The following is a 22,784-nucleotide window of genomic DNA, read 5'->3' as shown; positions in this document are numbered from 1 at the left end:
AGTGGAAGGGGAGGAGTGCTGACATCAGGGCGTAACATAGCGTTGCCCTCTCTCCCGCTGTGCCGTTTTGCCAAGGATCTTGCCCTCACGCCCATCAGGACTCCAGGTCCCAGGGACACCTGCGCCAGGAGGTGGCAGAGGAAGGGAAGGAACGCTGACATCAGGGTGCTACCTAGCATTGGGCTCTCTCCTGGAACACAGGATACTATTTTGTCAAGGACTTTGCCCTCATGCCTATCGGGACCCCAGGTCCCAGGGACACCTGCATCAGGAGACCTTAGAGGAAGGGGAGGAGCGCAGACATCAGGGCGCTACATAGCATGGTGCTCTCTCTCTCACAACATGGAACGCTGTTTTGCCAATGACTTTGCCCGCACACCCATCAGGACTCAAGGTCCCAGGGAAACCCGCACCAGGAGGCGCCAGAGGAAGGGGAGGAGTGCTGATATTAGGGTGCTACATAGCACCACGCTCTCTCCTTCGCGGCCGTGACAGTGACCGGAGGTGACCGGGCTGGACAACTCCCTTGGTAACGGTGGCTGCTCTTGACTATTCTTCACTGTTTTTGGGACCTTGACCAATGAAGAGACCCGGTAAATAAGATTTATTTTACGCTGGGGGGCATACACTTTGCTTGTCAACTAAAATCATGGTCCTTGGCCACAGTGAGAATAGGTAAAAAGAAACACACCACGACAGAGGACGCCATCACGGGCCCCCTTGAAAAAACAATTACGGGGGCAATGGGAGCCTTAAACAATGAGATAATGTATACTGAGGCACAACTTGAGGCAATCTTAAAGCGGCTGTTACAGTGACAAAGCCTACTGATCCCATGACACTAGCAGTAGTACCTACGGCCTTACAGGAGTATCCCCTGGGTTTTACTGACCCATGGTCAGTACAGCTTCCAGGGGATGTCTCTCCCCCTGCTCAGAATAATGCACCAATCCCAGGTTGCCGCCCCCCCCCCCCTCCAAAAAAGAAATCTAAACAAAAGGGCCCGCAATTAGGCCATTCCAAGTTCCCATGTCCCCACGATCGGGGGTCAGTACACGACAACCATGCCCACTATGAATGTACAGTTGGGGGAAAAACGCTTCTGTGGTAACAAATTATAGAGATATCAAAGGCTCATTAGTTGCCATGGAACAGAGGATATCCAACATGATATCATTGTTGTCTAATCAATTGACCACTGTAGAGAATATGCTACAGCCTTGCAGCGGAGCTCTGGATCAGATAACAAAAGGGATTGTGAGTGTTTAAGTTGTAGTTAACCAAATAGCACAGACGTGACAAGTTGGGGGAGAGGCTGCTGGGGGACATATGAGTGATATCACTAACCTAAGTCCAGGGACACAGAAACCTATGATGGCTAAAAATAATAATGCAAATAATAACCATGCATTTGTCCCTGAACAGCAAAGGGAATTGGGAAATAGCTTATATCCCCCCGGACTCTGGATTTGCCACCGAATTGTGCACCCTATGTGGTTGCCCTGGTAGGAGCACTGCTGATCCCAGTAGCCAAGGTTGAAACCTGGAATTAATAAAAAATTAAATGTGTCCATTGGATAGGGGCAAGGGCTAGATTGAAAGGTGTGAGTGAGTTGTACCACAATATTGTTATGGTTAGACGGGTGGGGTTGGTGGGTAGAGGAGAGAAATCTATTGTGGTCCATTGTGTGATTGTGAACTTTCTCAATACCGCTTTATCTGAGAGGGCACTATATGTTTGGGGATCATTTGATTTGGTGCCAAATGCCATTTCTGTAGTACCCCTTGTTTTTTTCTATAGACCTAAAGGGAAGCTCCACCCTGCCAGAACCCCCGGACAGTCATCACTAACTAAGTGGGGACACAAGGCAGAGTTTTGTAACAGTTAAAGACAATCATAGAGAATGGGGAACAGATTTGAGTGTCTCTCCGGACTTTACGGCCAGCACTCACTGGCCACAGAAAAGGCTCCCTTAATACCTAAGAGTGATTAGGATAAATGTAAAACAGCGGTATCCATGACTTAACTGGAATCATTATAAGTGTGCTATTAACCATTTTAAGCTTGCTACATGTTTAAAGGGGAATGGAGTGTAGGTAACCAGGAAGGAGATTATATGGGTAGACAACAGGGGATGGGCCTCATATCATGGAATGTGGCAGGTCTTAAAAATAAGATTGATATACCTGATTGGCATTGTCTTATATCTGGTGCCCACATTATATGCCTACATGAAACATGGGAGCTGGCAGTCAACCCTATCGATGGGTATATGGAATTTAACACCCTGGCTAAATCCTCTGCTATTTGTAGGGTGAAGGGAGGTCTAGTGACATAAATTTAAAACTCAAAACCTTGGAAAACTTTGAAATTTAATAACAATTCACCTTTTTCTCACTTATTTATATGTGAGGTGGGTGAGTCATAGGATCTACTTTAAGTCAATTTCTATTTTAATTCCTTTGACAATCTGAGACCCCAAATAGTGTTAGACTTGGAGATAGTTATACAGTCTGCAATGTCATCACATAGTAAATCTATGAGAATCATATGGGTGGGAGATGTTAATGTACACTTTTGCCTATTTATGGATAAACCAATCTGCGGAACGGTAGATGTGCAAGAGGAGACACGTGTTCATTTTAAACATGAACCGTATGGAACAGTTTTTAATAACTTAATAAGAAAGCTAAGTCTCTGGCTATATAATGTAAAAGTGAAAGAGAATTAAGGTTTAGCACCCACTTTTTTTTAGAAATAACTACACTTCCACTATTGATTTTATTTTGGCATATGAAGCCTTAGATTATGGTATCAAAGGCTTTTCGACTAGCCTCTCTGGGTATAGTGATCATGCAGAGTTAGAAATTTAGATGATCTTATCCCAAAAAATAATAATTTATCAAAGCTAGGTTTTGAGCCAACTCTGGCCACAAAAAATGACTTCTCAGTCAGGTGGGCGAAAGTAGACCGTCCATTGTTCCTCCCATTCATCCTGCAGGATACTATGGCTGAAGTGAAGGTATACCTAGACCCTGACGCTGATCCATGTAAGACAATTGTAGCTTTCTCAGCTATTGCCTCACAAGCAAAACAGGCACTAAGATGTAGGGTACAGGCACCGTGTGCCGACGAGAGGGGTTGGTTCAATTCGGACTGCAGGACAGCTAGAAATCAGCTGTGTGAAGCTCTCCAGCAGCCACCAAGGGACCTGGCAACAATAAGGTTTGCACGTGCACACTTCAAACAGACTATCACCCATAGACAGGAATGCATAAAGATGGAGCATGGCCAGTGCCCCCAAAGAGAGTAGATCCTTTTGGAAGGTGATTAATAATGATTATTTCAGGGAGTCCAATGAACCTTTAACAGAGGTCCATATTGCAGAGGAAGTTTGGATCTAACATTTTACTGCCATTTATGATACCCACACTATCTCAAACACTGAACAATAGGCGCATAACACTCTAGGTACTCAAGTGGGCCAAAGGTCAGATAATATAAAATATACATTTACAGCCCGTCGGCCTTCCTGATTGAGGTTAAAAGGCCTCTGGATTAAAGCAGCAAGGGGAAGACTCCAGGCCAAGACCCTTGGATATGTTTTGCAAGCAGCAAGATCTACGGGCCCTGCTGCTTACGAATGTTTACAACGCTATTGTGGCGACAGTACTTCCCTCATCATGGAAATCATCCATTATAATACTGATCCATAAAGAAGGTAACAAATCCATACCACAAAAATATGGGACTATATCACTTCTGGATGCTACCACAAAAGTAATGGGGCATACATTACTCAACAGACTAAAAGAATGGGCAACTACCAATAATATATTAGCTGACACACAATATGGGTTTAAGAAAGGGTTGAGCACAATCCATCAATATTTGAACTTGAGAATTATTATGGGGAAATACACAGTGACCAAAAATGGTATGATAACGATATACCTCTCCTTTATGAATTTGTCAGCAGCTTGTGACTGCGTTTCGCAGTGGTGTATGCAGATTTTATGGTTTGTGAATTTTAAAGTGAAAGTTTTATGATGCTTGTATTTTGTTTTTGTAAAACCGTTTTTATTGCAGAACAGTATTATCAGCAGCGTACATTCTTACTTTTCCTGCATCGCTTTTACCAGCGCCATATGTCTCGTGGTCATTTAGACAGCCGTACACAGCTCGTGAGCCCACATCCCGGAGGCCGGGCAGCGACGTTCAGGGTACCATTAAACTGAACTATATTTTGAACTGTACTTTTGCCGCTAACATGGTAGGGTGTCTACGTTCCGCTTTAGAGTTTTCCTCCCCCCCGTCCCCCGACCCAACACTGCCCCACCCCCATCCCTATCCCCTCCCCTTTATGATGCTTGTATCTTGTATATACTTTTATGTTACTGAAGAGTGACGAATAAAGTTATTTGATGATAAAATAATATGTATCTGAAAAGTGTATGTTCAAAGCGCTTAATACATTTTTTTGTCATCCAGCTTCATCACACTTATCTTATCACCCTCAGAAGCATGAAAGGCTGAGGGAATTTGCCGGTGTTTGAATCTGTTACCATGTGTTGAAAACCAGATTCTTGCCTCAATACATTAGTACACTGGGCCAGTAGGCCCAGGGTTCAATACATTTCACTGTGCTGCCTTTGTTGCAACAAGTAGTGAAACTAAGGGGCATATTTATGAGCCCCTCGTTGTACTGCCCTATGACCTCACCCTCCTACCCCTTTCGCACCACAAGTAGGAGATGCAAAGGGCCCCAGTCTGTGAAATCCAAATTTCAATTACAAATGTACTCATGACTGGCAACAGTTAGATCTATTTGAGGTGAATGCAGTAAGGCTCCTGGATAAGACGACAGCAGGATTCGTGTTACCACAGTAGGACACTCAGTATGTGACAGAAGAATTGCAGGCCACTACAAGTGAAAGCAGGAGGCATGAAAGAGTATGACAGCAAGCCTGCTGACATGGAAATTGACTAAAGTTAGAGTGATAGCAACACTCACATATTCATTCACTCATCCATCTACACATTCACCTCAATGGAAGGACTGAGCACCAGCCCCAGAGAGCTATGTGTCACCTACATGTCATTCATTCCTTAACTGTACATATTTTGTGAGTAAAAAGAAGCTTGCACTACTATTCCCATCATGCTGGATCTGATTTGCAGGGAAGGAATTATTGCATTATGGTTGCCTTCTGTGTGAGATGGAAGAATGTTTTGCTGCTAAAGTACCGTACCTGTTCTTTGAGAATGAATAATGCTCCTTCCACTGCTGTTGCCCCACTTCCATCTGCCTGGTGAGAGGGAAGCTTGCGTTGGTTCTGTCCAAGCTGCACTGGGTCTCCGAAGAAGGAGCTGCTACCATACTGCACCTCAGCATTTTCACTGCTGCCCTTGCCCATCTGCACCTGTTCTATGAGGGAGAGAAGTTTACCCTGCAGATGCTCGAGTTGTACTTATTCTGGGAAGAAGGGGGTCTTAGCCTGTTATTACCTGGTCTGTGTGCAAAAGAACCTAGTGCCGCAACTTGTGTTTATCTAGTCTGGCCTGTTCCTATTCTATGTGTTCAGGAAATTGCACCACTACTGCTCATGTAATACCTCTGTTGCATGATGGTGTAGCAAAGAATAAAACGTGCCACTATTGCAAAGGCCAAATTTATTGTTATGGATGATTTACAAGAGTCAAACCTCACACAATAAGTGAGCCAGTCTTACTTTTAGAATTGTGTGCGAAACAAGCAAAGTTTTGGGAACAGACTGTAACACATGGTACATTTTAAAAGCATAGCTGCCTTCAGTCCACATGTATTGTGTGACACTTTCAGCCAATTGTGACTTTTTAGCTAAAATTACATTTCGTGTTGGGGACTAGGAGCCCATTACGATAGTATTAAAAGCAAAAACTACAAGTCCCAAAATGCAGCATACTGTTGACTGAACAGACAGGAATGACTGTTGGGGGAATATTATCAAGAAAAGGCGTTAAAATTATCGCCGCTTTAGCGGCAGAAAACTGCCACTAAAGCGGCGATAATGGGCTTGATAATATGCCGCAGAGAATTTCCATAGAAGCCCATGTTCTGGTGTAAACATGGGCTTCTATTGGAATTCTCTGCGGCATATTATTAAGCCCATTATCGCCGCTTTAGTGGCAGTTTATTGCCGCTAAGGCGGCGACAATTTTAAAGCCGTGCTTGATAATATGCCCCTTAGTGTTTTGTCATGGACCACTGGCACACCATTCTGAAAAGTGAATAGAAAATCACTTCTGCATTCTTTCTGGTAGGCAATCAGGGGTTAAAGACTTAAGTGTGGAAGGGTAGGTATAAGTAACAACTGCCACACTTCTGTGAATCAGCTTTTTTGCACAGGGGTCGCAGTGCGGCTGGTGCTGTCACGCCATGGCCGCCGCGCGCCAGCGGTTTCTTGCCTGAGGGAGCTATGTGCGAATATGTTCATAAGGCATCCTTGAATTTTCTCGACTTCTAAAAAATACGAAAGCCATGCTGTGTATTCCCTGGGAGCTTGAATACATTCTGAGTTTACGTGATGTGATTAGTAAATCCAAAGAAGCAGATATGAAGAGTGGCTCTAACAGCATATCTTTATCAGCACAAAGTACATCAATTTCATCTGTCATACATACATGATTTGAAAATGGACAGTTTTGCAATAACTCATTTACTTTCACTTGACTACACATATCTTTTGTCAATCTGTGAACACCTACTGGGACTCTGCATATCTTGTTTTACACCCGCCTAGGGGGAGAAAGAACGGGGTGGTTTGGGGTTTTTGTTGTCTAATTCCATACGAATAAACGTAAGCTTCGATTACAATTTGCACGGTATTGGTGGGTGCAAATTCGGCACTGGTAAACAGGACCGGCTTTAGGGCTGGTGGCGCCCTGTGCCACAATGTTTGTTGGCGCCCCCCCACTACCACCCTTTAACAGTGCCCCCTCAAGTCTCCATAACTACTCTTTCGCTGATGCATTTAATAAGCCTTATAGTGCTGCTTATCTCTCAGAGCCCTCTACATCACGCACATTGCACAGAGACAAATAATCATATGTGTGTAAATAGGTCTATAGGAAATGTTGCATAAACCAGAAGACTACCAGGTGAGCCACATGTCATCCATACGGGTAGACAGTATAGTTTAAGAGTACTTGGTCTGGAGAAGCACAGACTCCGAATTTAAAACATAACCCCATGGTTGGTGTGGTTACATTTAATAATAAGTTTATTTTTTTATTTTTACTGAACTGCGCACTTTTTGAAACATTAGAATAATAAAAGACAGGGGGAAATAATCATAAGGCTTTAATGTATACCTTGCAGTTAGCATGCAGCTCTTTGATGACAGTTATTAGCTCAATTTCCATGTTAGGATTTTAACATCTGCCCTGCAAGTAACAAAAGGATCTCTCTGACAAAAGCACTGACCTATTACATTATATGACCTTTGTGATCTACATGGTACACATTCTTTGCAACAGGCATATTTAACCTTCTGTGCTACCATAAAATGAGTTAAAACTTTCTCCAGACAAAACTCCTTCTCTCTCCAGGAGGAACATTAATCATTGGGGTTATCTTGACATTTTTATTGTTGTGTGTAAATTGCCTGAGGCCAGCAACACAGCAGCAGGTGCTTTTTAAACCATACAATACTTCCAAACACCGTGCCCCCTCTAAGTCAGCACCCGGTGCAGTGGCACCGGTCGCACCGCCCTGCTGGTAAATACCTACGTGGCACCACTGTGCCAGTACCATACTTTCAAGTTAATCCCCACGAAATAGGGATTAACCATTCCGACCTGTTTTTTGGGCCTATTCTTCGTAGCATGCAGGCAGATGAGAAGAGCACATAGTTACATTGCATTATTCACTGAAGACATACGTTCCCAAGTACACTGCAATCTGCGTCTTAGGAATGATCAGAAGTAAAGCAGAACACTGCCTTGAATATCTTTCTGGAATGCGGAGGCAACATTTTGTGTACACAAAAGATGGGCCTCATTGCATAAGGCTTGATGAATCACGCTCATGCCTTAAAGTCAATCCGATTTTTAATAAGAAGCCAGTGCAGCTGGGTAAAAGCAGGAGTTGTATGCTCACAGAACATGATTTTTTTCCTTTGAAATGAATGTTTAGAAAAGCTTCATCCTTTTAGCATTTACTTTGATGTGGTAGATATTGTCCTGGTTCACACAGAGTGGACCAGTATCAGGTCACCTTGCAATTAATGAAAAATCTAAATGCACCAAATCCAGACTTTGGATTTGGTGTCGAAAGTTTCTGCCCTTTGATGTTAAAGATGCTGAAAGGAATACTCCAACATCTTTACTGGATACCACAGAAATCCAGTTGCAATATCTTCTGGAGCACATTTCATCAATCATATATGTACTTTACTATAGTAGATACACATTTCCGGTATGCCTTACTGTGGGGTTAATTAGTCTATAGACCATAACTAGTAGGTCTATTTATTTTCAACAGAATTGTTTCAATGAGGCTACAGTAAACAGTTTTTGTTATCTGATTTCCTTACTTGTGGTTCCTGTCTGGTATATTAAGGTGATGCTTTTTCTTCTCTTATATCTATAGGCCATGGGGCAGATAAGCAATAAACTTCTATCTGAGGAACCCCTATATTTTTAACGTAGGGTTGCTGCATGTTTAATGTATGAGTAATTCTGGACCATAAACTTAAGGTCTAAATGTAAAACTCTACTACCTTTTTTTACTGGAATTACCCTCCATCGACTACTACGGTACATGTTTCTCTTCTCCCCCTTGGTTGGTTAGTGTGCAATTGGATGAAACACTTCAAGGCTATTTAGATAGGGATGTGAATCAAATTAAATCATATGATGCATAAATATAATTGTTACATCTGTCATCCTTAGGGTGGTTGTTAGACTTGGCATCTTTTTGCGTGTTTCCCCTGAGTTTTTTGCTTTTTGACCTCCGGGTTTTGACTGGTTTTTGCTGTTGTAATGATTCTGCGCACTTTCCTCACTGCTGACCAGTGGTAAAGTGCAAGTGTTCCTGTAGTAAAATGTGTTATGGATTGGTGTTTCCATGATTGGCCTATTTGATTTATGTATAAGTCCCTAGTAAAGTGCACTGCGCGTGCCAGGGCCCATAAATCAAATGCTGTTGGTGGGCTGCAGCACTGGATTGTGCCACCCACGCAAACAGCCCGTAAAGTGTAACTCTTGCCTGCCATTGCAGAGCCTGTGTGCAGTCTGGGACTGCCATGTCGACTTGGCAAGTGCACCCTCTTGCCGGTCCCTAAACCTTCCCTTTTCTACATGTTAGCCACCCCTAAGTTAGGCCCAAGGTACCCCTGTGGGCAGGCTGCATTTTATGTGAAAGGTAGGACATGTCCTGGTGTGTGTGGCATGCCCTGATAGTGAATTACAGCCAATTTCGCTTTTCATTATTGCAAGGCTACCTGTTCCCATAGGCCAGAATGGGCAGTTTGATTATAACATCTTATAATCCTAACCTACCCAGGGAACATGGTAGAAAAACAAATGTAGTATGCCTGAACTCAGAATGATAAAATACATCTTTTAGTGAATTTGGTTTTAATATTCTGTGTTTGAAAATACCACTTTTACAAAGTAGGTATTTTCTTGCTTATCCATCCAGCCTGCCTCTCCTAGGTTTGTATTGCATGTCTGGTTTGTGAGTGACAGGGGCTGGGGTGGCTCCAGGAGGCAGGGTGAATCAGCACTAGGCTTAATAGACCTATATGCATTGGGAGTGGTGGGAGGAGTAGCACCTAGACCTGAATAGGGCTGTGCCAGCCTTCCACAATGCTGGCTCCACCTCCTGTGGGGCTTCTGATGACCCTGGCCCACACTGACAAAGGAAGAAGTCGTGCAATGATAGAATGCACCCAGAACTGGTTTGGACTAGGTACAGACACTCTCTGCCTTCAGAGAACAAAGGATTTGATGGTATAAATATTAGGGCCCAAACCCCAGAACTTTAGAACTCTTTTGGACCAAGAAGACTGCCAAGAAGAAGAGCTGGAGAAGCTGTGAGGAGGAGCTACCACTTTGCTGTGTTCTTTTTCTGTGTGGGCCTGCAGTGGCTGCTTCTGTCTTGGGCAGTGAAAGGACTGGACTGAACTTTCTGCAATTTACTTTTGTGAGTTTCTCCAAGGGCTTGAGGTAGATCTTGCCCCCTGTTCAAGAAGTCTCAGGAACAGCAAAGACTTCAACCTCTTCTGCCCTCAGCACTGGGGACTGTGTGTTTTGTGCTGCAACAAAAGAAAAGCAACTCGATGACGTCTATGACACCGCTGCCGACTCCATGTCCTGACAGCACCTCAGAGGGCACCGCCGAACCGTGACCCTGGTCTCACCGACGATGCCGGCTGACGCCACCACCGTGCTGCTGCTTGCACCGCAACCTGTGGGCACCGCACTCCGCACCGCCTCGCTTCACAACTATGCCTTGGTATCCCCAACGCCGCCGCTCCACGCCGAAATTGACGCCGCTGCTTGCACCGTGATTTGAGGGCACCGCTTGTATAGTTAGACGATGCACCACCCTCATCCCGCACCGCAGCCTCGGCCTACCGATGCCGGCGCCATCGACTCGAGTTCATCGGCTGACGACAACACTTCAGTAACAACAAAGCCGCTGCCTGCATCGTGACCTGCCAGCACCGTGACGAGCACCGCCTTCATCTCGCACAGTGACCCTGGTCACACCAATGACACCATCCGATGCCGCCACCGAGCCTCTGCTCGCACCACGACCTGAGGGCACCGCACGCCGCACTGCTGCACTTTGCACCGCAGCACCCAACGCTTGCTGACGCCAGCGCTCCTGACTCCATCAGAGGGGAGATCGACCTGCAAAGCGTGTGACTTCGATGGCCACGACAACTCCTGCACGGACCTCCGGAATCGACACCTGCGGATGCCGTGTGCTCGGAAGCTCAACGAGAGGTCATCAACGCCCTGCATTTCTGAAAGGTACTGTTTGCGGGTCTTCCCGACACCGTAGCTGGCCCGCGATGCCGCGGTCAGCCAGAACTGTGTGGAATTGTTTGCTCACGAAACCGTGATAGTCCTGGATGGAGCTATCGACACCAAGGAGCTGTTTTTCAAGGTTATTTTGATAACTGAAGATTTTTAAGTACTGTATTGTGGATTTTTATCAATTTTGGTCTTGTCTTAAGTATATACAAATATTGGATATTTTTCTAAACTGGTGTGGTGTCCTTTTGTAGTGCTTACACTGTATTACTGTTGGTTATGTGCAAATGCTTTACACACTGCCTCTAAGATAAGCCTGACTGCTCGTGCCAAGCTACCAAGGGGGAGAGCAGGGGTTATTTTAGAAGTGTGACTCCCTTATCCTGACTAGGACGAAGGGTCCCTATTTGGACAAAGGTGTAAGTCCTTGCGAACTAGAGACCCCCATTTCTAATAGTGGTCTTCCCCTAAATGTTTGCCTTACTCCTCCATATTTCTCTGATCTTGTTTTTTTGGCCTTAGGACTCTTTGCACTTTATTACTGCTAACCAGTGCTGCAGTCCATGCGCCCACTTCTTTAGACATGGTAACACTGGTTTCTCCCCATTTGGCATAATTAATTTACTTGTAAAGCCCGAGTTAAATGGTACTACAGGTGCCATGGTCCTGTAAATTAAGTGCTACTAGTGGGCCTGCAACACTGACTCTGCCACCCACTTAAGTAGCCCTTTAAATATGTCTTACGCCTTGCATTGTAGCCTGTGTGTGCAGTTCTGAACTGCTGTCGACCTGGCAAAATAAACCTTTAGCCAGATTTGAGCCTTCCTTTTTAATACATATAAGTCACATCTAGTGTAGACCCTACCCAGTCCACAAGGCAGGGTTCAAAGTATTTAAAAAGGTCATGTACTTTTTATGATTTACATGTCTTGATAGTGAAAAACTCTTAAATTCATTTTTCACATTTTGCAAGGCCTAACTCTCCCTTAGGCTTACATTGGGGTTACCTTATATTTAATGAGGATGACCTCCAAATGGGAAAAGATAACCAGTTCATGTTTGGTGTCTTTGGCATTGCAATTAGAAATCCTCTTTTATATTAAAGTTAGATTTTGAATTTCAATTTTAAAAATGTCACTTTTAGACTAGGAGTAATTGACAGTTGGTCTTTGTGTATTCCTCCTAGACAGCTACACACAATAGAGAGCATAGGTGTGCCTAGACAGGCCATCACTGGCAGGGTGAGAGGGCAGAGTTAGGCACAGCCCGACTTACACCTGAATAGGCTGTGTCCTTCCTTCACACAAAGCATTGCAAACCTCCTGTAGTGAGTCTGGAGTCAAGGCAGTGAATGCAGGAAACCTGTGCACCCAAAGGGAAACCTCTAGAAACTTCTCCCTTTTCAAGAGAGGCATCAAGTATACATTTTGGACCTCAGACACCAACTCTTCAGTACACTTTTGGACCTGTGGAAGACTCTGCCAGGAAGAAGGCCTGCTGTGCTGCTGACATGACTGCCACTCTGCTGGACTGCTGCCATGAAGACTGCTGTCCTGCTGTGCTGACATGCTGCCCTGCTGCTCTCCTGCCTGGATGAGAAAGACTGGACCTGCAACCTGTACCTAAAACCACTAAAGTGACTGCAAAGTCTAGTGCCTTGAACTCAGTTCCTGGACTCGGCAACTGTGGGTCCTACCCTGCCAAGTGGTACCACCCCATTCCTGGACCCTTGAACATAGGTCTGAAGGTGCTCTTCCAACCCACTTGTGAACCCAGCAGAACCAATGCATCTCCTCTGCTGTGCGGTCTAACCCAAAGCAGAACCAATGCATCGCCTCTGCTGTGTGGATTTCCCATAACAAGGACTCTGCATCATCGCTGCAGCCTTATTTGAATCACCACTGTGCGATGCATCCTCAATGCAGCCTCTCGCATCTCGAGCCTCTAGTTGACTGCAGCTTCAATGATGACATAAGACTCTGTACCACAAGTCCTGCAGCTTCTTCGGTGCCAGCAGTTGCACAATGCATCCTAGAAGCAGGATTTCACATCCCAAACTCCCTCCTCAATGGCATCCTCAATGACGATGTACAACTTCGCATTACAGCTTTGCAGCTCCTTAGAACTGATGCTACGCATTGAATCTATAACCCAGACATTGCATCGCTTCAGCTGCACAGTGCGTCCTCGATGCAGGACCTCGCAGTGCTCCCCAACCAGGATTTATGGTACTCTTGTTCAGTCGGCCTAACTGGGTCCCGGTAGCCGGCCTGGGATTCATTGGGTTCGGCCTGGACTAATGACTGGTGCGACCCTGTATCTTCAGTTGGTGCTTTGAGCTTTTTTGCATTGTTTTCACTGAAAGTTTTAAAACTGATTGTATTTTGCCCTTATTTTATTTATTTAAAAAATTGCTCTATTTTTCTTATTTGGTGTGAGATATATATTGTGTTATGTTTTTGTGTTATACTTCTTTGAAGTATTGCACAAATACTTTACACATTGCCGCTGAGTTAAGCCTGACTGCTCATTGCCATGCTCTCAAGGGTTGAGCACAGGTTATTTTAGGGTTTGCTTGTGACTTTACTCTGGCAAGAATTGTGGTTTATGCTTGAGGGAGGTTTCACCCCCCCCCCTTAACCAGTAACCCAATTTCTTAGAATAATACATGGCTTTCAGTAGAAGTATGATGGGGCAATCTGTCGCTCCACAAGTGCTTGGGGGGTGGGGGATCTCTGGAGGGATATATACATGCATGCACTAAAAGGCACACCAGAGGAGTTTGGTAATTTAAGTGGCATTCAGAACATATCCCCAGGGCTTCTTTGCCTGTTTGCATGCTTCTGTAATACGAAGCATGCATACATAAACATTTGGTCCTGATGCTACAGTGAGTTTAAATTAGTAGTATAGAAGGGGCCTTGCAGCCCTTTTTATATTGCGAAAATGCAGCCAATCTAGACGAATTAGGAGATCTTGCTGCATCGATGGGAGCCCAATTAAGCTGCATGCAGCTTTACACATTTAGAGTTACAAGTTAGTCATGGTGAGCAAGATCTACAGTTTTCTAAATTAGTATATTGAATCAAGGAAACTGAAGCTGCCTATATAAGATTCAAGATTCAACGAGTAATAGGCACCCACAAAGGCTCTACAAACTATTTTAAGTTTCTAGGTCAAAACATGTGAAATTACCTTTCTTTCTAAGAATGAATAAAGCGAATGGATTCCGTTTTATAGTAAGGGCTAACGTCTGAGGATCCTGAATATCTACTTCAGAATATTGTTTGACCGTAACATTGCTGTAAAAGTATTGCGACTGCAAAAATGTTGAGGAAGGAATAATCGAGGGTAAATATATAATTTCTTAACAATAATATTGACTATTTAAATATTGAAGTGAATTTTTTGATGTTTTAATGATTTTTTTTACATGTTTGCAATGTTAATAAATCATGCATATTTTTGATGGAGTTTGGGATTTACTGAGTAAAAACGTGGGTCATATTTTAAAATAAGTAATGAAAAGATAATTAAATCATCTCATATTTTTGTGAAAGATATTTGTTTTACTTATAATTGTTTATTAGGATTTAAAATAAATCATAACTATGTAAAATATGTAACTTATACTTTTGTAAATGATTTAATAAGTACATAATTAATTTATAGGCTTTGTAAACTATTTTCTGACATTCACAGTTGGTAGTAATATTATTTTCTTTTCTAATACCAATATTATTTTTATTTATTTATTAGTCTTAAAACATGTTTTTAATAAATAAATGTATATTTAATATATTTAAATCGAATATCACTAACCTTTAATATTTTTAAATAAATGTTACACAAGGAAAACTTTAATAAACTAAAACTCTACCTATGTAGCTTTGGATTTTGAATTCCAAAACAAAAGATTAAAAAATATTTTAACAAAAGTGTATGTATGTAGCAATGTACTTTAATGTTAATTGTGCTGCCCCAAAATGTTTGCAAATATGAAAAGTTTAATAAATAGAGTATTTGTGTAAAAAGAATATTTGATAATATAATTGTTTTCTAAAGGGTTTGTGTGATAGGAATTATAAATGTAACAAACTTGACTCTGATGATGCCAAACATACACAATGTTTTCAGGATTGGAGGTAGAATAGTACATGTGAACTATGCCACCTCCACTCCAAACTCCAAATAAAATGGTCTTTCCTCAATGCTTGAAGGAGTGGAGTTACAATATTATGTATGCCTCCCACTCCCCAATTAAATGTACGTTGCTTAATGTTTGTAGAACTAGAAGTAAAATAGTAAACATTCCCCTCAAATATATTAAAAAATAAGGTGATGGATGGAATGCTTGAAATGATCTCAGCCACGGGCAATCACTCGGGCCACATCCCAATCCATAATTTTTTGCCCACCATGTCACCTCAGTTTGGACCCAGTCATATGCAAATCAGTCTGGACTCTGCTTCTCAGGTGAATGGTCTAACCTAAACTGCAAGCCCAGGTCCTTCCTGAACCTGAACACAAGCAACCTAGGACAGGTTTCACGCTAGTTAGGGATCTTTAGCCAGGTATAGTATGGTTCCAATGGCACAGTGAACCCAGACCCACGTTTGGGCATACCCGGCACACTTATGGCAGAAAATGCAAAGACAACAAGGTGATAGATGTAATGCTTGTATTAATCTCAGCCATAGACAATCAGTCAGGCCACATCACAATCCATTGTTTTTTGCCCACCATGCCACCTCAGTTTGGACCCAGCTATATGCAAATCAGTCTTGACTGATTGGGCTCCGCATAGTAAATATCAACCCCACATCAAAACATGTGCATACTTTTAATGTTTTTGGAATTGTATGTAATCATGTACATGTTAGAAACTGATAAAAATGTAATTTGAGATTTATTTGTTTATACTTGACTTTTTATTTTAAAGTTTATGTTCTTCATGGAAAATGTTTAAAACATTTGATTTTTAATACAATATTATTATAAGTATATAGGCTGAATGAATATTGAGTTGATGTTTAAAGGTACATGCACATTTAAACAAAAATATATTTTCATTAAAATGAAATATCTACAAAATTTGCTGATTTCTTTAAAATGTATTATTGATTTTTTTAATTTAAAAAATGTACTTTACTGGTACAGATATTTAGCAATTTAGTAATATTGTAAGATAAATAATCTTGTTTAAAATATACATTTACTTTTTAAAATTGATCTATGTTTTTAACTTCATATTTCAAAATTGTATAATTCAATTGTTTTTTAATTATTTGTGAAAAATACAAATATATTGACTTCCATTATGTTTCAGTGGAAATGTATTTCGAATATATTTTAGACATTAATTAATAATTGGAAATGTATTTAAGCTGTATTCAATAAATATATATATATATAAATATATATATACCTATATATATATATATATATATATATATATATATATATATATATATATATATATATATATATATATATATATATATATTTACATATATATATATAACCTACTGGCGGTTGCCAGTAGGTAGTTATAGTTAGGACCTATTATCCATAGGAAATCCGCAACATTCTATTTGGAATAACCATGGCACCGGTTGACGAATCTTCGGGAAATTTTCAAAACTGGTGGGGCGCTCCGGTCCGCTCCTATCCTGAAACGCTCGGGGTGATTCGTCAAGCGGGGGCTGAGAAAAAAGGGGGTCCCAAAACGTGTTTTCCCCATGTAATTTATCATAGGAACCTTTAATTGCAGCTACAGCCCGAGCTGCTGAACGGAATTACACCAAACTTGGCAAAAAGGTAGCCCTTGGTTCAGAGTCGTGCCCTTTGGTTAAATGGTGTAAATCCGTTCAGTAGTTCCTGAGAAAATCAAAAGTAAAGTCACATATATATCTGCATGGAGCCTAACCACACATCTCATCGTGAGATCTGATTGGCGGTGAGCACTTCATCCAAGAAGTGTTGGCAGACATCTTGGGACCAATATACATGATAGCACCTCATTAAAAAGCATTGCAGTTAATAGAAGGTTTTAAGACTTTAGTTACATTATAAATCGTTTGTTGATGGTACCATACTCATTTTAGGAATTGTGGTGTGTTCTAAGGTGATTTTACCATGAGAAAAAGCCTTCTGCTGGGATATCATGAATCATGTTTGAGAGAAAACTATTTTCTCATGCTTTTCCCACAGATGTTTGGAAGGTGATCTATAAGCTAAACTGAGAGCATATTATCTGTAAATTCATATTATCTTTCTCAGTCATGTGAGAATGAAGTCTGACATTCTCAGTAAACATGTATATCTAACAAGGGCAGAGACTGTCATTTGATTCCTTTGTGTTCTACTGCAGCTTCCCAGAGTGTTCTAAAGTCCTACTTATGACAAACTTATTGCACACCTGAAGCCATCTTGATTGGAATAAAGTGGTAACTTAATTTAAAAAGGAACAAAATGAGGGGGTTCATTTTGCCATAGAAAGTATGATTAGGGTTGCAGAAAAAAAAATTAGGGCACATTTTGAGTGATTTCTCAAATCCTCTTCTATTTCATAAAATAATTCTGACATGCAGACTGAAACATGCACTTTCAATACCAGTAGCAGACTTCCCTAGTGAGCAGTAGCTTTACTACAGTGATCTAATGAGCAACTAGAGTGCTAACATTCTGAATTTATGGCACATGTGTGACACATCTGAATGCATTTTTGATGGAATCAAAGTAGAAAACTGATAGTATTTCCTACTGAGGAGACTGTAGTAATTGAGGAAATTAGGAAACTTCATAACAAATAAGTCCCCCAAGATAGCCACCAGAGACAAAAGAGCCCAAATGTAGCACAAATATCACCCAGATGTAGCCCAAGTATAGACCAGTGACAGAATGTCCCAGAGTGTTCTAAAGAACAACTAGAGCGCTAACAGTCTTACTTATGACAAAAGTATGGCACACCTGAAGGCATCTTGATTGGAATAAACTGGTAACAATTAAAACCTTTAATTTGAAAAGGAACACAATGAGGGGGTTCATTTTGCCATAGAAATTATGATTAGTGCTGAAGAAAGAAAAATTAGGGCACATTTTGAGTGATTTCTCAAATCCTCTTCTATTGCATTAAAAAATTCTGACATGCAGACTGAAACATGCACTTTTAATACCAGCAGCAGACTTCCTTGGTGAGCAGTAGCTTTACTACAGTGATCTAATGAGCAACTAGAGTGCTAACATTCAGAATTTATGGCAAATGTGTGACATATCTGAATACCTTCTTGATGGAATCATAGTGAAAAACTGAAAGCCTTTCCTACTGAGGAGACTGCAGCAAATGAGGAAATTAGGGAACTTCATAACAAATAAATCTCCCAAGGTGGCCACCAGAGACAAAAGAGCCCAAATGCAGCACAAATATCACCCATGTAGCCCACATTTAGCCCAATGACAGAAGTGTGCAAAACACTTTTTATCTTTTGAGTTTTTGCAGTTTTATATAGTGCAGACTTGTCAGGCATTGGAGTGCTTTACATGAGCATTGGTTACATCACACAAGAACAAATTCATTTTGGTTGTAGACATGGGGAGATTAAGTGATTTGACCAGAATCACAGAATGTCGAGTTGAGGCAGAAGCTCCAACCTGGTTCCCCAGTTGCAAAGTCTGCAGCTCTGGAAGTAACACCACATCCTCTCCCCTAAGTGCAACATTTAATCAAGTGGTCAACTGGATAAAAAAAACATAAGGATAACAAATAATTTAAAAGTGCTTTGTCGCTATTTGAAAACTCAGAAAGTGTGTCCTCATTTTAGTTTTTTAAAGCACTAACCATAATTTTGATCCAAATAATACCCTCTCATATATGTAATTTCTAAAGGAAATGCTCTAGGTAGTTTTGATTACATCAAGATGACGTTAGGCATTCCACACTTTTGTAATAAATATAGAATGTTAGCAATCTAGTTGTTCTTTAGGATACTGTTGAGAGGCAGAGGCCAGGGGCACGGACTCTGAAAATTGAAGGCAGGTAGGAGGGTGCAGAGGCAACAATTTGACCACACTGGGCAGGCAGGAAGGGCAGTGGCAGCACAACAGACTATGGAGGGCAGTGGAAAGGGGGGCAGGGCCAACAAACCAACAATACAGGACTGGCAAGAGAGGCTGTGGCAATATAATAGACCATTGTGGGCAGAAGGAAGAGGCAGTGGTAGTACAACCATACATGCCAACAGACCCGATTCAGCCAGGAAACGTCCAATGTTTTTAAGCTCAAATGGGCTTTATTTGATCTGTTCCCTGTCTACAATCTCCTATTTTTCAATGTAACTCAAAGGGGAAAATCAATACCCCAGTTTTTTTTCAAAATCTCCCTCTTACCAAGTACAAAATGTATGGTACATTGGATCATGGAAGGCAGGAGGAATTGGGGTTGGGACATGGACTCAGATAACAGAGGATAGGAGGGACATGGATAGGTGCACCAAACTGACCCTTCAGGGCAGGCATCAGGTTTTGCAGAAGCACAATACACCACACAGGGCATGCGGGACAGGAGTGCAGCACAACAGTCCATAGAAAGCAATTGGGAGGGGACAGGACGGTGTACATGGACAACAGAGAACAGAGGGGAAAGAGGCAATGGTAGCTAGCTTACCATAATGGACAGACAGGAGAGAAAGCTGCAGCATAACAGACCACAAAGGGTAGAAGGGACGGATCAGGGGCATTACAATGGAACAGACAAGCCAGGATGGAGAGAATAGGGGTCTGCATATGGAAACAGAGGGCTGGGAGCAAGGGGGCAGGGCAGGAGCATCAAAATGACCATGGAGGTCAGGCAGGATGGGCACTAGAAGCAAGACACACCCTGGAGAGCAACAGTGAGCCTATGATAGCATACACACAGACAATGGAGGGAAGGTGGGAGGGTGTCAGGGGCAGCTAGCTGACCACACAGGGAAGGTGGCAGGGGCTGTGGCAGCACAAAGACCATGCATGGCAAGCGGGAGGGTTAGTGGCAGCACAATGGCTATGATGGGCAAGAAGGAGGGTGCAGGGGCATGCACAAAGGACTATGGAGGATAATAGGGAGGGTCAGGACCTGGGCACAGACAAGATAGATCAGGGGAAGGGGCCTCACAACAGATGACGCGGGGCAGGCAGGAGGAGCAGTTGCAGCACAACAGACCATGGAGGGCAGAAGGGTGTGGCAGTAAAATGGACCATGGAAGACAGGAGGAAGGGAATAGGGGCATGGAATGTGGACAGGCAGGGTGGAGGTGGCAGGGACAGGTTACGGTCATCTGACAATGCTAGGCAGGTTGAAGGGGAGTGGCAGCTCAACAGAACACTCAGAGTAGATAGGAGTGGCAGGTCCATGGAACATGGTGGGCAAAAAGGTTGAAGCAGGGGCATGCACAAAGACATCGGAGGGCAGGGGAAAGGAGAATAGGGGCAGCAAGCTAAGCACAGAGGCTAAGCAGGAGGTCAATGATGGGGCATAGAATTGGGCAATGGAGGGCAGGAGGAGTGGACTGGTACATCATGCTAAATGGAGGGCAGTGGCAGCACATCAGACCGTGCATGGCAGGAGGGAGGAGGCTAGTCCATGGATTCAGACAGCAGAGGATAGGGAGGAGGTGGATGGGGTAGCAAGCTAACTGTTCAGAGAAGGTGGGTATTACGAACTTTATTGTTTTTAAAATGTGTGTCTGTGCGAACTACTTAAAATATTTTTTTTATTTTTTTTTATTTTCCAAAACCTTTATTAAACAAAAAGATGAATCACAACATTGCTTGAAATGCAGGCACGTACAGAATAGGGGTATACAATAAGAGCAAAAATGTGTTTAAAAATAATTTTTAAACACATTTATCGATAATTTGAGAAAAAGAGAAAAAAGCCAGCCAAAGATGCGGGGAAGAGATAGGGGAGAAAAAAAAAAAAAAAAAAGGGTAGAAAACCAAGCTAGCAGCCAGTCGAGAATTTTAACTTTAGTTGCTTGAATCATCCACCCAATCACTAAATAGTCTCCAGATATTTAATCCCTTAAGTTTCCCTCTCTTCCCCTTTTGAGCATAAAGGGCATTCTCCAGGTGAAATACATGTAGCAAACGCATTTTCCATTGCCCAAATGTAGGAGGTTGTGGGTCGAGCCACGAGGAAGCAATACATAATCTAAGTATAGACATCCCAATAAAAAGGAACTCCTTGTCCTTATCCTCTAGAATTGATACCCCGAGTAGCATAAGTTGGGGAGATAACAATACCCTTCTGTTCAAAACATGTTGCAGAAACGTAGTGACCTCCAATCTAAGTTTATAAAGCTCCGGGCATGTAGAAAAAATATGTACCAGGTCTGCACCCAAAGTTTTACACCTAAAACAATGGATACCCTCCAACCTGCCCCATTTAATAATTTTGGCGGGAGAGATATAGAGATCAAAGAATGTTTTGAGACATTGAGCGCGAAGATTAGCTGTAGACAATACAGTATTAGCTAATGCAATAGCACTTTCCAGGCACGACTCAGTGACCTCGAGCCTTTCCTGCCATTTATTAGAATGCTTTTCTATATCATCCGGTACCCCTTCCAGGAGTATCCCATAAAGCTTCGAGATTGTGAGAGGGTCACTGCCAATAATGGCCTCTAGCAGCGGAATCACAGTAAGCCCGGTTATACCCCCAGTTTTCTTAATAATGAAGTCCCTAATTTGTAGGAACTTAAAAAAGTCACTATTAGTAAGGTTAAACCTGTTTTTAATTGTTTCAAATGTGGCTAACTGATCTCCATCTAGCAGGTCTGCTATATTGCGAACTCCAGCCCTTAACCACCGGTCGAAATAGCCGTCCAACAGTGATTCAGAGACCTGACTATTATTGAAAAAAGGGGTGTATCTACTAAACCTGCCCATACCTAATTTTTTCCTAACCCTAGTCCAGATTTGATATGCTGTAATCAGAGTCTTGAATCGGGTTCTTTTATAATAGCTGGGCTCATACATTTTTAAAAAGCAGCCACGCACTCCCGGGCCCATTAGCATCTCATATATAGTGGGCAGAGCATTTGATGTCATAATACTATTTTCGGCGGGTCGGAACAGGGGCCAATAATATTTGAGTGACGTCGCCAGGTAGTATAATCAGATATTTGGTAGTCCAAGTCCACCTCTTTCAGCTGGTAGTGATAAAAAACAGTTTGCACGGCGCGTTTTTTTATAAGACCAAATAAATCTCGCTATCTCTCGCTCAATCTGTTGGAACCACATATTATGTATTTCCAGGGGTATTGTACGGAAAATATAAAGTAGTTTAGATAGGACTACCATTTTTATCAAGTTACATCTACCAATAATAGATAATTTCAGATTATCCCATCGGCCCATGTCTTTCTTAATTTTATGTATTATAGGGGTTAAGTTTGCCTCTACTACCTCCTCAATTTTAGCCCTAATTCGGATACCAAGATACAGCGCCTCCTCCACTATTCTATCATCTGTAGAAATCCTAAATTTATTAACTACAATCTGGGTTTTATCTCTATTAAGCCTATAACCAGAGACTCGGCCGAACTTCTCGGCCAGCATTTCGACTTCGGGCAGTGCAGTGGATAATTCCGACGTAACAACAGCGACGTCGTCAGCATATGCCAAGATTTTAATCTCCATATGATTTAGTCTAAAGGGGGAAATATTCTCTGAAGCCTCTAAGAGCTTAAGAAATGGATCCATATAAAGCGCATAT

Source organism: Triturus cristatus, chromosome 2_2 (genome assembly GCF_964204655.1).
Source record: "Triturus cristatus chromosome 2_2, aTriCri1.1, whole genome shotgun sequence".
Lineage (NCBI taxonomy): Eukaryota > Metazoa > Chordata > Amphibia > Caudata > Salamandridae > Triturus > Triturus cristatus.
The sequence above is the reverse complement of the archived record's forward strand: the minus strand, read 5'-3'. Positions refer to the sequence as shown.